Raw genomic sequence first — 15,572 nt, forward strand, 5'->3', positions numbered from 1 at the left:
ACTCTCCCTTCAGGACAGTGAGCTTTCCTTTTGCCCAGGGCAGGTCTAGAATTGCTGTCCAGGAACTAAGGCCTGGAATTGGGTACCCCAAGAGCCCACTTGATACTCTGTCCAACTGTGGCCCAGCTGGTACCTATGCTGCAAGACAAATTCTCCTTTACTCTTACCTCTCCTTTCCTTCACAGAAGGAGTCCCTCCTCGAAGTCACCATAGCTGGGAATGTACAGTGTCACACCTGAAGCCAGTACCTCTCTGAATCTTGCCCAAGGTCCACAGCAAGTACCGCCTGGGTACCAGTGCCGATTATTCAGAGCCCAAGGGCTCCTTAGTAAGTAGATAATCCTGCCAGGCCTGGGTCCTTCCCTTCAAGGTAGCAGGTTCCCTTTCAGCCCAAGTGTGTCTAGAAATGTCACCTGGCAGGTAGGGCCTGGAATGGGGGCCTCAGGACTCTACCTAGTGCTCTATCCTACTGTGGCTGAGGTGATACCCAAGTTGCAAGACAAAGTCCTTTTTTACTCTTCCCTCTCTTCTCCTCAAGCAGAAGGAAGGAGTCTCTCTCAGAGCTGTGAGCTGCACTGCGTGCAGTTGGGGAAGGGGTGGAGCAAGCACCCTCTTGGTGCCTCCTCTGTTGTCTTACTAGTTCATGTGCCCTCCAAGTCCACTGGCTCCAGGCCCAGCACAGCACCAACACCTAACCAGGAATTGCAGTCCTCGTGGCCTACATTGCCTTTCAAGTTTATTTAGGATCCCAGAGCACTTTAGCCCACAGTGGTGAGGCTTGCTGGAACTCAGGTTCCGACCATTGGGATGGGAGATTCCCCTCTGGCTAGCGGTGGTCTAAATGCTTCCTCCATGGGTGCCAGCTGAGTTCTGCCTTGTGTTGCTTTCTGCTGAGACAGCGCAGCACTAAGTTGAAATACAATGTCCCACAACCACTGCACTCTTTCTCCCCTGCTGCACAGATTCTCTCTCTGCACCATGCAAATGCTGCCAAGGGATAGGGGAGAGATGGCATTAGCAATTCATGGCTGTCTTTCCTACCCTTTTCAGTGCCTCTTTCAGTGATATGAAATTAGAATCAGGTACCATGATTGCTCACCTGGGTTTTGGTTCTTTTTGTTGTTGTTGTTGTTTGGTTTTGGTTCTTATGAAGATGCTTTTCTGTGTGGATAGTCGTTCAATTTGGTGTCCCTGTGGGGAGGACAATTGGTGGAGGCTTCTATTTGTCCATATTGTTCCACCTCTTCCCATTCTTATTGATTGATTTGATTTTTTTTCATATGTAGGCTAGTAACATACAGTCATGCATCCCTTAATGACAGAGATACATTCTGAGAAATGGGTCTTTAAGTGATTTCATCATTGTGCAAACACCATAGCATACACTTACACACACCTAGGTGATGTAATCTACCATACACCTAGGCTATATGACATAATCTATTGTTCCTAGCCTACAAACCTGTACAGCATGTTACCATATTGAGTATTGTCAGCAACTGTAACACGATGGTAAGTATTTGTGTATCTAAACATAGAAAAGGTACAGTAAAAAATATACTCTACAAGATAATTGGGGCCAACACAGTGGCTCACATCTATAATTCCAGTGCTTTGTGGGGTTGAGGCAGGAAAATTGCTTAAGGCCGAGGGTTCCAGACCAGCCTGGGAAACAGAGTGAGACCATGAATTGAGCTTGCAGGACAGGAAATTGCTCTGGGCAAGCCAGTGAGTAAGTGGTGAGTGAATGTGAAGGCCTAAGACACTACTGTACACTACTGTAGAGTTTACAAACACTGTATATCTAGCCTAGATTACATTTATAAAAAATAAAGTAACTGCACTACTATGTTACAACAGCTATAACATCACTAGGTAATAGCAGTTTTTCAGCTTCATTATAAACTTATGAGACCACCATTGTATATGCATTGATTGAAATGTCATTAAGCAGCACATGATTGTACTTTCAAAGTCAAAACTGTATGAAAAGGTATACTCAAAGAACTGTCATTCTTTCTTGTCTTTCTTCCTCTCCATTATCCCCATCTCCACTCTACCATCCTGCCTTGTAAGTATCCAACCTCAGTATTTTCTGGTTTTTTCTTCCTCTGTTTCTTGTGTAACGATGAATACACGTATGTATGTATGTATATGTTTATATTAATATAAATGAATATATATGTTTTCTTAGCTTTCCTTTGCTTTTGCACAAAAGGTAGCATATTACATATATTCTTTTGCAGTGAGTTTTTATATTTTATAATATCTGCTGGAAATCAGCCCACATTCAATCATAAAGATCTTCATCCTCATTCTTCTTTAAGGTTGCATAGTACTTCATAGTATTTTCATAGTCTATTTAATCATTCCTCAATATTTTCCAATTACATACAACTTCGTAATGAGCAACCTTGTGCATATCTATTTATTATAGGTGGAGGTATGTTTCCAGTATAAATTTCTAGAGGTGGGATCACTAGGTCAAAGAGTAGATGTGTACACATGTCCTCTTGTTAAATATTGCTACATTCTCCTCATAGGTACCATTGTACAATTTTGCATTCCCACTATCAATGTATAAGTGTTGATAGTGTTGATATCAAGGTATAAGCTTTCCTCATAGCCTTGCTAAGCTTGTGAATTTTTATCAATTTGATGGATAAGACATATCTCAATGAAGTTTTAATTTGCAATTCTTTTTTTAGTAAGCAAATTAAGTATCTTTTTATGTTTAAGGACCATTTTTAACATCTCTTAATTTAAAAAGTGTCTCTTCGTACCTGTTTCCTACTTTTCTACGGGAGTTTTGGTAATTTTTTTCAATTTTTAAGAGTTCTTTATAAATAATGTATTAGATCTTTTTACTTTAATATATATAGTGAAGACTTTTTTCTCAGCTTTTCATTTGCCTTTGACTTTGTTTAGGTTGTTTTTTCCCATATAAAAGTTTGGTGATTTTGTGTAGTCAGGTTTGTCAATCTTTTTTTTTTTTTTTTTTGGTCACCTCAAAAAGAGTTTACCATTTTCTTTTGCTGTACTTGGAAAGCCGTTTCTTATACTGAGGTTAAAGAGGAATTCACCCAGGTTTTCTTCTAGTTATTATATGGTTCTGTTTTTCAAATGTATATATATAATTCATTTGGAGTTTATTTATTTATTTATTGAGATGAAGTCTTGCTCTGTCATCCAGGCTGGAGCACAGTGGCACTATCTCTGCTTACTGCAACCTCTGCCTCCTGGATTAAAGCGATTCTCTTACCTCAGACTCCCTAGTAACTGGGATCACAGACGCCTTCCACCCATGCCAAGTTAGTTTTTTGTTTTGTTTTGTTTTGTTTTTAGTAGAAACAGGGTTTCACCTTGTTGGCCAGGCAGGTCTTGAACTCCTGACTTCAAGTGATCCACCTGCCTCGACCTCCCAAAGTGCTGGGATTACAGGCATGAGCCACCATGCCCAGGCTGGAGTTTATTCTTGAGTAAGGCCTGTGGGATATGCCTAATTTTATATTTTTCAGAAAAATATACAACAAACTAAGACTGTTTACTAAAAATACAATTTTTGTTCCAGTGGTTTGAGAGACCACTTTTATCATATATTAGATTTTTATATATAGTTGGATCTATTTCTGGATTTTCTGTTCTATTCCATTGATCTGTTTATGCTCCAGTATCATCCTGTTGTACTTAAAGACATTTTGTAATATGTTGTAATATCTGGTGACCGCCTTTCTTAAGTGTATTCCTAGTTATCCTTATGTGTTTACTTTTCCATATAGACCTTAGAATCAACTTGTCTAGCTATATTAAAAAGCTTACTAGCATTTGTATTGAGATCTCGTTAGATTTATAAGTTAACTTATGACTAAATAATGGTGAGACATCCTAACCAAGAATAAGAGACATCTTTTCAATTGTTCAGTTCTCCTTTTCTGTCTTTCACAAGTCTTATATAGTTTTCTTCATAGAGGTTTTGAAAATTCTTTGTCAACTTTATTCCTATGTGTGTTATCATTTTTGTTGCTATTATAAAAGTTGTCTCATTCATTATATCTCCTACCTGGTCATTATTTGAATATATGAGAGCTTGATTTTTGCACGTTAATTTTATATCCTGATACCTTGCTGGGTTTTGTTATTATCTGAATTAATTTTGTCATTTCTCTTCTAGGCTGGGGTTGACAAACTTTGTATATAATAGACTACATAGAACATATTTTGCTTTGAGTGCTAAGGAGTTTCTGTCACAATTATTCACTCTGTCATTTATGCACAAAAGCAGTCATAGTCAATATATAAGTGATTGCGTATGACTGTGTTCCAATATAACTTTACTTATAAAAGCAAGAAGTAGGCCAGATTTGGGCTGCAGGTCATAGTCTGCTGACCCCAGTTCTAGAGTTTTCCAGGTATATGATTGTATCATCTGCAAATACAATTTTTTTAACCCAGCTACTCAACATGGTACAAATCATTTTAATTTTTTTCCTATTCTTTTGCCTCTAATTTTTCCTAGTCCAATTGCTATTTAACTATGTTAAATAGTAGTGGAGACAGGTGGGATCCTTGCCTTGTTCCTGGCCTTAGTGAATGCTTTCAGTATTACCCTATCATATAAGATTTTGGATTGAAATATGCATATTATTATATTAAAGAAATAACCATTCATTCCTATTTTCCAAGAGTTCTTATTAAGGATAGGTGTAAATTTTTTGTCAAAGTCTTTTTTACTATATATGAAAATAGACATGTGATTGTTCTCCATAACCTATTAATGCAGTAAATTATGTTAATACATTTCCTAACATTGAACCATCTTTGTATTCCTGTTATAAATTTCCCTTGATTGTGGTATACTATTCTCATAACGTAGTACTGGGACCTAGAAAAATATTCTGTGTACCACAAACTAGTGGGAGTATTATAACTGAGATGCAAAGGGAAAGCCCATCTCTTGAAGAAAGTCTGCCATAGGAAATAGATGTAAATTTTAGGAGGCTTCTATGTTGCATTCTTTCTAAAATTCAAGTAAACATGATCTCTATAAAATTAGATGAAATGTAAAGTAATCAGATGAATAAAAATGGATCTGGATGAAAGATAACTAAAAATAAAAGCTGCTGGTAAAAAGAAGAAAATTTGTGATGAGTTTAAGAATCCAAATAATGGAATTAAATTCTGCTTTGGAAGTGGTAAAGAGTATAACTAAGCAGCTTAAAGGAAGTATAAATCACAATGTGAGCCATGAGCTCTCCTCACATTGCATCTCTCTGACCCTTCTTCCATGGTCATCTCTCTCTCTGATTACATGTAAAAAAAGTTCTCCACTTTTAAGGACTCATCTCATCAGAGCAAATCCATTCAAATAATCTGTTATACAAAAATCTCCCCATCTCAAGGTCATAACCTTAACCACATCTGCAAAGCCCCTTTTGCCATATAAAATAACACTCACAGGTCCCAGGGATTAGGGCATGGTTGTCTTTAGAAGGCCATTATTCCTCCTATTAGTGAGTCAAAGACCTAAGTTTGTAAATAAAAGAAAATATCTCTGTTACAGGTAAAATTAGTAAAAAGAAACCAAAACCTAGATATTTGGAGGAAACATTTTCGTATCAAATGTAAACTTTAAAACAAATTTTGTAACCAGATTGAATTATGTTTATTATACCAAAAATTCCCAGCATACATGGTCTTGACCATTCTAGCATCTCAGGGACTCTGACTCAAACCCAAGCAGAGATGGCTTAATCACATCTATTTAATAAGGCTTAGAGGTGGCAATCAGGTTGCAAGAGGGAAAGGGGTAGGGGGAGGGAGAGAGAGAGAAAAAAAAAGAGAAAGTCACTGGTCTTAGAGGATTTATCTTTATTATGTGCTGATATAGCAATCAAAGATTCCCATTTCATCAATCAATAGTCCCCATTTACTTCAGAGTAAAAGCCAAAGGCTTTACAATGAACAAGACCCTATGTGAGCTACGCCCTGTTCCATGCCTCTCTCAAGTCATCCCTGAGTCATTTCTGCTCATTGATGCCAGCCATGTGGCCTTCTTGTTTTCTTTTCTTTTCTTTTTTTTTTTTTTTTTTTTTTTTTTTTTTTTTTTTTTTTTTTTTTTGAGACGGAGTAGCTGGGATTACTGGTGGCTCCCAATATGCCCAGCTAAATTTTGTAATTTTAGTAGAGACAGGATTTCACCATGTTGGCCAGGCTGGTCTTAAACTCCTGACCTCAAGTGATCCGCCCACCTTGGCCTCCCAAAGTGCTGGAATTACAGGTGTGAGCCACTGAGCCTAGCCTTCCTTGCTTTCTTTCGTAGGTGTGTACCTCAGAGCCTTTGAACCGCATCTCCCTCGGACTAGAATGCTTTTCCCGTCATTTTCCATGGGATTCTCCTTCCTGCTTCCATCAGATCTTTATTCAAAAGACCCCTTCTCAGTAAGGCCTACCCTGCTCTGAGCACCCTAGTTAAAATTCCACTGACCCCAAAATCCTAATCTCACTTATACAGCTCTATTTTCCTATAGGACTTGCTTTCTAACACACACATCTAATGTATATACTTTGTGTATTATCTGTCCTCCCATCCCATACTAGAATATAAGATTCACAAAGGCAGGGGTTTTTTTTTTTTTTTACCTATTTTGTTTATTGGAATATTCAGTATTTGGAAAAAGTACCCAGTACATTTGGGGACCTCCGCCCATGTGTGTGGAATGAATGGATGGTTACCTGAATAAACGAAGAGCAAGCACGCTAGTTGTACTTAAATCGTGTCATACTTGGGGTGGATTATAGAAATTGAGAAGATTTGGGGGTGGCAAAGTAAAGTCCCCAAACTACCTCTTGATTTTTTTATTACAACAAGACATTTACAGGAGATAGACTCCAAAGGAGAAGGATGGGGAGTGGGAGAGAGGGAGAGAGGAACCCAGGGAAAGAATGAGTGATGGGAGGGCGAGAGAGAAGAGAAGGGGAAGAAGGATGAGACTTAGCTGACAACAGAAAGATGAATGATGATTGATGGAAACAAGTGTACTCTAAGGGGCCCTTATGGCTTAGTATTTATGCCCTAATAAACAACCATTTGAACGAGTATTACACTCCTCAGGACCTAACCCTTTATAAATAAGTTCTCTAAACTGCTATGCCCTAAAGGGATTTTAAACACCCCGCCAGCCCTCTCCCGTTTCCTTCCCCTTGGAAGAAGAAAAGAAGTTGGAGCCCACCAGGAAGCGCCAAACCCTTTTGACTTTGTCCTCTATCACACACACACAAGAGCTCAGAAAGCACACACGTTTTTAGAGGGAGAATTCTTTCCCTTCTCCCGGTTCCCATGAGGACTGAGTTTTCTTCTGGCCTCTCCCTACCCATTTACTCACTCTACCCTAGGGATTGGTAAATTTCAGAATAACAACAGGTTACTCTAATCTCATTCTGACCATTTTTCTCTTGAGAACAAGATGCCCAGAGGGGCTCTGCCTCATGGAGAGGCCTGCTGTGAGCCCATGATCCCTTGCACTGGATGGGCTGCTTTTTTCTAGGGCACAGTTAGCAGGCTTAGTTGTTCTCATTTTAAGCTACATCCTCCAACCAGAAAGCCAAATAAAAGTACAATTTTAAAAAAGTCTTCTATATTAGTCTGCTGTCTGCCATAACAAAATAACACACACTAGGCAGCTTAAACAACAGAAATGTACTTCCTCACAGTTCTAGATGTTAGCAGTTGAAGGTCAAGGTAGCAGAGTGGTTTCTAGTGTGGACTGTCTTCCTCGCTTGCAGGATGCCACCTTCTTGCTGCCTTCACCTGGCCTTTTCTCTGTGCGCGCAGAAACAGAGAGAGTACACTCCGGTGTCTCTTCCTCTTCTTATTAGGACGCCCGTCCTGTTGGATTAGGCTCCACCCTTTTGACTTCATTTAACCTTAATTATCTCCCAAAAGACTCTCTCTTCAAATATAGTTATATGGCTCTTAGGGCTTCCATATATGAATTTTGGGAGGAAAAAAATCAGTCCATAACATTTCCCATCTGTCTGTCTTCAATTTTTTCAAAACCCAGAAGAGAAAGCGAGAAAGAGAGGTGTTACTTATTGGGAATCCCCTTAGAGACCCTGGCATCCTTCATATGCCCTTTCCTCCTAAGTTTCTTTTTCTTTCTTTCTTTTTATTTTTCTTTGAGACCGAGTCTAACTCCATTGCCCAGGCTGGAGTTCAGTGGCGCAATCTGAGCTCACTGCAACCTCCGCCTCCCTCGATTCTCCTGCCTTGGCCTCCCGAGTAGCTGGGATTACAGGCACATGCCACCACATCCGGCTAATTTTTGTATTTTTAGTAGAGACAGGGTTTCACCATGTTGCCCAGGCTGGTCTTGAACTCTTGACCTCAGGTGATCCACCCACCTCAGCCTCCCAAAGTGCTGGGATTACAGATGTGAGACACAGTGCCTGGCCCCTTTCCTCCTAAGTTTCTTAAACATAATACTCCATATATTCTGGACAACCAAAACATTAATAAAATTTAAGAATTCTGAAATGGATAAATACAGGTACTTTCAAGGAATAAATCTTGAAGTAAATGCAAGACAATTTCCCAATTTTTTTATAAGGCATAATTTGGGGATATGTTGTCATTTTTTTAATTTTTTTTTTCTTTTTTGAGACAGGGTCTTGCTCTGTCATCAGTGCTGGAGTGCAGTAGCAGGATCATGGTTCACTGCAGCCTCAACCACTCAGGCTCAAGCCATCTTCCTGTCTCAGCGTCCTTTGTAGCTGGGACCACAGGTGCATGTCACCACACCCAGCTCATTTCTGCATTTTTTGTAGAGAGAGAGTTTTGCCATGTTGCCCTGGCTGATCTTGAACTCCTGGGCTCAAGTGATCCACCTGCCTTAGCCTCCCAAGGTTCTGGGATTACAGACATGAGCCACCACACCTGGCTTTGTTTTTATTTTGAAATCAGAAAAACTGAGTTTCAAATATTTTTATTTAAAGTTTTCATATTAGTAGAGTAAAAAATGATACGTAGGAGGTTTTAAATCTCATACGTATACTCACAACTCACATATTTGCATATCCAGTCCAGGCCTCTGGATTTATATATCCAACTTCCTACTCAATTTCTGAAGTAGAAAGTCTAGTGGATGTCTCAAACCCAACACATTCAAAATCAAACTGATCTGTCTTAAACTTGCTCCTATTCTGTCTACTAGATTTCGAATGATAGCAACTCCATCTTTCTACTTCCTTTGGTCAAAAATCTTGAGGTCATCACTAACTCTTTCTGTCTTCACACAGCCCAGACACACTCCTATAGCAAATTCCTGTGGCTCTACCTACACTCCAGAATTCGATCTGTCCTCACAGTCTCCACTGTTACTGTCCTTATTAAAGTATCATCATCTCTGTTTCGGGTTATTGCAGTGGCCTCCTAACTCGCCTCTCTGCTTCAGCCTTGCCCTCCCGTCTCCTGCCAGTGGTCTATTCTCAACAAAACAGTCAAAGTGAGGCTTTCAAAATGTATACAAAACCATATTACTCTGAACTGTCCAGTGGCTTCTTATCTCACATAGAAGCAAATGCCACAGTTCTCACAATGGCCTCCTCCTCCCTAAATGATCTGAACACCAGTGCAGCACCATCAACCCTCTGACCTTGTCCCCACCACTTCCCCTCTTCCTCCCTTTTCTTCAGCCGCACTGGCTTTCTCTTCTTCCTAGAACATACCAAGCACCAACCCACATCAGAGGCTTGGCATTTTTGTTTCCTTTGCCTGAAACATATTCTTAAATATCACATCACTTTCTCTGTCATCTCCTCCAGGTCTTTGCTCTAATGTGACCTCAGCAATAACTTTCCCACGACCCAATTTATAATTACAATTCATGTCCCCATCCCAGAGTCCATCCCTATTTTCTGCTCTGTTCTGCTGTGTAACACTTATCATCATATATTTTGCCTATAATTTGTTTATTACATCTCCTGATCCTACCCCACACACTAGAATATAAGCTCCATGAATTCAGAAATGTTTGTCTGTTTCATTTACTGAGTATTCCCAGTTAGAATAAGGTCTGACATACTGGGGTATTTCAATATATGTTTATTAAATTGAATGAATGACTTCAGTATGACATTCTTTTTCTTTGATAGGTCAAAGATGAAAAAAATAGAGAAGATATGCATAAAACAATTGATGAGATGGATTTAATAGATCTATTTTAAACAGAGATATATTTGAAAAGATAAACCCCTATTTTCAAATGTTTATGGCAGGGTTTCTCAACAGCAACTATTATATTTTATGTCAAATAATTCCTTGTTGTGGGGGCTTTCATATTACAGTGTACATTAATATGTTTAGCAGCATCACTGGCCTCTACCAATTAGATGCTAGTACAATCAATATTCTTCCATTCTCAAGTCAGGACAACCAAAAATGTCTCCAGACATTGTCTAGTGGAGACTAGCCGCCTATGGTAATTCCTAAAATTGAGTCACATATACACACCAAAAATACATAATTTAATAAGAAAAGTTTCAACAAAAAATGTCACAATCAATTGGAAAAAAATTCTCCAAAAATATTGGGTCAAAAGTTAACCGAAACAACATCTAAGATCTATTTTTTATAAGGTTGCCAGATAAAATATAGGAACCCAGTTAAATTCAAATTTCAGATAAACAATGAGTAATTTTTTTAGTCTAAGTATGTCTTATGCAACATTTGGGACATACTTACACCAGATATTTATCTGTTGTTTATCTGAAATTCTAATTTAACAGGAGAATTGCCATAATTGCTGAATCTGGCAATTCCAATTTATAAAATAATGAGTGTAAGATTGCTACGTATAAAACTATAGCCACTACCTATAGAACACAGCCAAAACTGTACTGAGACAAAGGTATGTTTGTCAATGCCTTCATTTCTTAAAAGGAGAAATGACTAAAAATGAACTAAAGTTTAACTGAAAAATTAGAAAATGATAAAATAAAATGAAAGAAAACAAATATAAATAATCTAAAGGACGCTCCCACAGTTAAATTAATTTGCAGAAGAAACCCTTGCCTGCTCTAGTAATAGCCTTGCTGATAGGACTGTAATATTCCAAGTTCTTTGATCCTTGGACAGTGATGGATACATTCTAATAAAGCTTAACATTTACTCACCACTCTAGATGCTCCATCAAGAGTGTTGATGTCTTTTTCCTTTAGATATATAACTGCACATCATCATCACGCTGTGTTACGTCAGATTTTTTTTTTTTTTTTTTTTTTTTAAATGTTTTGAGATGGAGTCTCACTCTGTCACCCAGGCTGAAGTGCAGTGGCACAATTTCGGCTCACTGCAAGCTCCGCCTCCCAGGTTCACGCCATTCTCCTGCCTCAGCCTCCCAAGTAGCTGGGACTACAGGCACCCACCACCACGCCCGGCTAATTTTTGTATTTTTAGTAGAGATGGGGTTTCACTGTGTTAGCCAGAATGGTCTCGATCTCCTGACCTCGTGATCCGCCTGCCTTGGCCTCCCAAAGTGCTGGGATTATAGGCGTGAGCCACTGCGCCCGACCACGTCAGTCAGATTTTGGGTACAGTCACTCATCTTTTGACTGATGGAAGTTATTTAATCACCATTATAGCTGGGCACAGTGGCTCACACCTGTAATCCCAGCACTTTGGGATATATATATATATATAGGTTCTGGAGTACATGTACAGAATGTGCAGGTTTATTACATAGGCATACATGTGCCGTAGTGGTTTGCTGCACCCATCAACCTGTCATCTACATTAGGTATTTCTTCTAATGCTATCCCTCCTCTTCCCCCCACACCCCGACATGCCCCAGTGTGTGATGTTCCCCTCCCTGTGTCCATGTGTTCTCACTGTTCAACTCCCTCTCATGAGGGAGAACATGCAGTGGTTTGGTTTTCTGTTCCTGTGTTAGTTTGCTGAGAATGATGGTTTTCAGCTTCATCCGTGTCCCTGCAAAGGACATGAATTCATCCTTTTTTATGGTTGCATAGTATTCCATGGTGTATATGTGCTACATTTTCTTGATCCAGTCTATCACTGGCCTTTGGGTTGGTTCCAAGTCTTTGCTATTGTGAATAGTGCTGCAATAAATATACATGTGCATGTGTTTTTATAGTAGAATAATTTATAATCCTTTAGGTCTATACCCAGTGATGGGATTGCTGGGTCAAATGGTATTTATGGTTCTAGATCCTTTAGGAATCACCACACTGTCTTCCACAATGGTTGAACTAATTTACACTACCACCAACAGTATAAAAGCATTACTATTTCTCCACATCCTCTATAGCATCTGTTATTTCCTGACTTTTCAATGATTGACATTCCAACTGGCATGAGATGGTATCTCATTATGGTTTTGATTTGCATTTCTCTAATTCCCAGTGATGATGAGCTTTTTTTTTTTTCATAGGTGTGTGGGCCGCATGAATGTCTTCTTTTGAGAAGTAAGTGTCTGTTCATATCCGTCACCCACTTTTTGATTGAGTTGTTTGTTTTTTTCTTGTACATTTGTTTAAGTTCCTTGTAGATTATGGATATTAGCCCTTTGTCAGATGGATAGATTGCAAACATTTTCTTCCATTCTGCAGGTTGCCTGTTCACTCTGATGATAGTTTCTTTTGCTGTGCAGAAGCTCTTTAGTTTAATTACACCCAATTTGTCAATTTTGGCTTTTGTTGCCATTGCTTTTGATGTTTTATTCATGAAGTCTTTGCCCATGCCTATACCCTGAATGATAGTGCCTAGTTTTACTTCTAGGGTTTTTATGATTTTATGTTTTATGTTTAAGACTTTAATCCATCTTGAATTAATTTTTGTATAAGGTGTAAGGAAGGGCTCCAGTTTCAGTTTTCTGCATATGGCTAGCCAGTTTTCCCAACACCATTTATTAAATAGGGAGTCCTTTCCCCATTGCTTGTTTTTGTCAGGTTTGTCAAAAATCAGATGATTGTAGATGTATGGCATTATTTCTGAGGCCTCTGTTCTGTTCCATTGGTCTATATCTCTGTTTTGGTACCAGTGCCATGCTGTTTTGGTGACTGTAGCCTTGTAATATAGTTTGAAGTCAGGTAGCATGATGCTTCCAGCATTGTTCTTTTTGCTTAGGATTGTCTTGGCTATATGGGCTCTTTTTTGGTTCCATATGAAATTTAAGGTAGTTTTTTTTCTAATTCTGTGAAGAAAGTCATTGGTAGCTTGATGGGGATAGCATTGAATCTATAAATTACTTTGGGCAGTATGGTCATTTTCACAATATTGGTTCTTCCTATCCATGAGCATGGAATTTTTTTCCATTTGTTTTCTCTCTTATTTCCTTGAGCAGTGGTTTGTAGTTCTCCTTGAAGAGGTTCTTCACATCCCTTCAGACTTTGCTGAAGTTACTAATCAGCTTAAGGAGATTTGGGGCTGAAATGATGGGGTTTTCTAAATATACAATCATGTAATCTGCAAACAGAGACAATTTGACTTCCTCTCTACCTATTTGAGTATGCTTTATTTCTTTCTCTTGCTTCATTGCTGTGGCCAGAACTTCCAATACTATGTTGAATAGAAGTGGTGAGAGAGGGCATCCTTGTCTTGTGCCAATTTTCAAAGGGAATGCTTCCAGCTTTTGCCCATTCAAAATGATATTGGCTGTGGGTTTGTCAAAAATAGCTCTTATCATTTTGAGATATATTCCATCAACACCTAGTTTACTGAGAGTTTTCAGCATGAAGCGGTGTTGAATTTTATCAAAAGCCTTTTCTGCACCTATTGAGATAATTATGTAGTTTTTGTCATTGGTTCTGTTTATGTGATGGCTTATGTTTATTGGTTTGCATATGTTGAGCCAGTCTTGCATCCCAGGGATGAAATCAACTTGATCATGGTGGGTAAGCTTTTTTATTTATTATTATTACACTTTAAGTTCTAGGGTACATGTGCACAACGTGCAGATTTATTACATAATTATACATGTGCAATGTTAGTTTGCTGCATCCATTAACTTGTCATTTACATTAGGTGTATCTCTTAATGCTATCCTTCTCACAGGCCCCCACCCCACACCAGGCCATGGTGTGTGATGTTCTCCCCTCTGTGTCCAAGTGTTCTCATAGTTCAATTCCCACCTATGAGTGAGAACATGCAGTGTTTGGTTTTCAGTCCTTGTGATACTTTGCTCAGAATGATGGTTTCCAGCCTCATCCATGTACCTACAAAGGACAGAACTCATCCTTGTTTATGGCTGCTTAGTATTCCATGGTGTATATGTGCCACATTTTCTTCATCCAGTCTATCATTGATGGGCATTTGGGTTGGTTCCAAGTCTTTGCTATTGTGAATAGCGCTGCAATAAACATACATGTGCATGTGTCTTCATAGTACAATGATTTATAATCCTTTGGGTAGATACCCAGTAATGGGATGGCTGGGTCAAACAGTATTTCTAGTTCTAGATCCTTGAGGAATCGCCACACTGTCTTCCACAATGGTTGAACTAGTTTATAGTCCCACCAAAAGTGTAAAGGTGTTCCTATTTCTCCACATCCTCTCTAGCACCTGTGGTTTCCTGACTTTTTAATGATCACCTTTCTAACTGGTGTGAGGTGGTATCTCATTGTGGTTTTGATTTGCATTTCTCTGATGGCGAGTGATGACAAGCAGTTTTTCATGTGTCTTTTGGCTGCATAAATGTCTTCTTTTGAGAAGTGTCTGTTCATATCCTTTGCCCACTTTTTGATGGGGTTGTTTGTTTTTTTCTTGTCAATTTAAGTTCTTTGTAGATTCTGGATATTAGCCCTTTGTCAGATGGGTAGACTGCAAAAATTTTCGTCCATTCTGTAGGTTGCCTGCTCACTCTGATGGTAGTTTTGTTTTGCTGTGCAGAAGCTCTTTAGTTTAATTAGATCCCATTTGTCAATTTTGGTTTTTGTTGCCATTGCTTTTGGTGTTTTAGTTATGAAGTCCTTGCCCATGCCTATGTCCTGAATGGTATTGCCAATGTTTTCTTCTAGGGTTTTTATGGTTTTAGGTCTAACATTTAAGTCTTTAATCCATCTTGAATTAATTTTTGTATAAGGTATAAGGAAGGGATCCAGTTTCAGCTTTCTACATATGGCTAGCCAGTTTTCCCAGCACCATTTATTAAATAGGGAATCATTTTCCCATTGCTTGTTTTTGTTAGGTTTGTCAAAGATCAGATGGTTGTAGATGTGTGGTGTTATATCTGAGGCCTCTGTTCTGTTCCATTGGTCTATATCTCTGTTTTGGTACCAGTACCATGCTGTTTTGGTGACTGTAGCCTTGTAGTATAGTTTGAAGTCAGGTAGCGTGATGCCTCCAGCTTTGTTATTTCGGCTTAAGATTGTCTTGGCAATGCGGGCTCTTTTTTTGGTTCCATATGAACTTTAAAGTAGTTTTTTCCAATTCTGTGAAGAAAGTCATTGGTAGCTTGATGGGGATTGCACTGAATCTATAAATTACTTTGGGCAGTATGGCCATTTTTACTATATTGATTCTTCCTATCCATGAGCATGGAATGTTCTTCAATTTGTTT

This window comes from Theropithecus gelada, chromosome 7b (genome assembly GCF_003255815.1).
Source record: "Theropithecus gelada isolate Dixy chromosome 7b, Tgel_1.0, whole genome shotgun sequence".
NCBI lineage: Eukaryota > Metazoa > Chordata > Mammalia > Primates > Cercopithecidae > Theropithecus > Theropithecus gelada.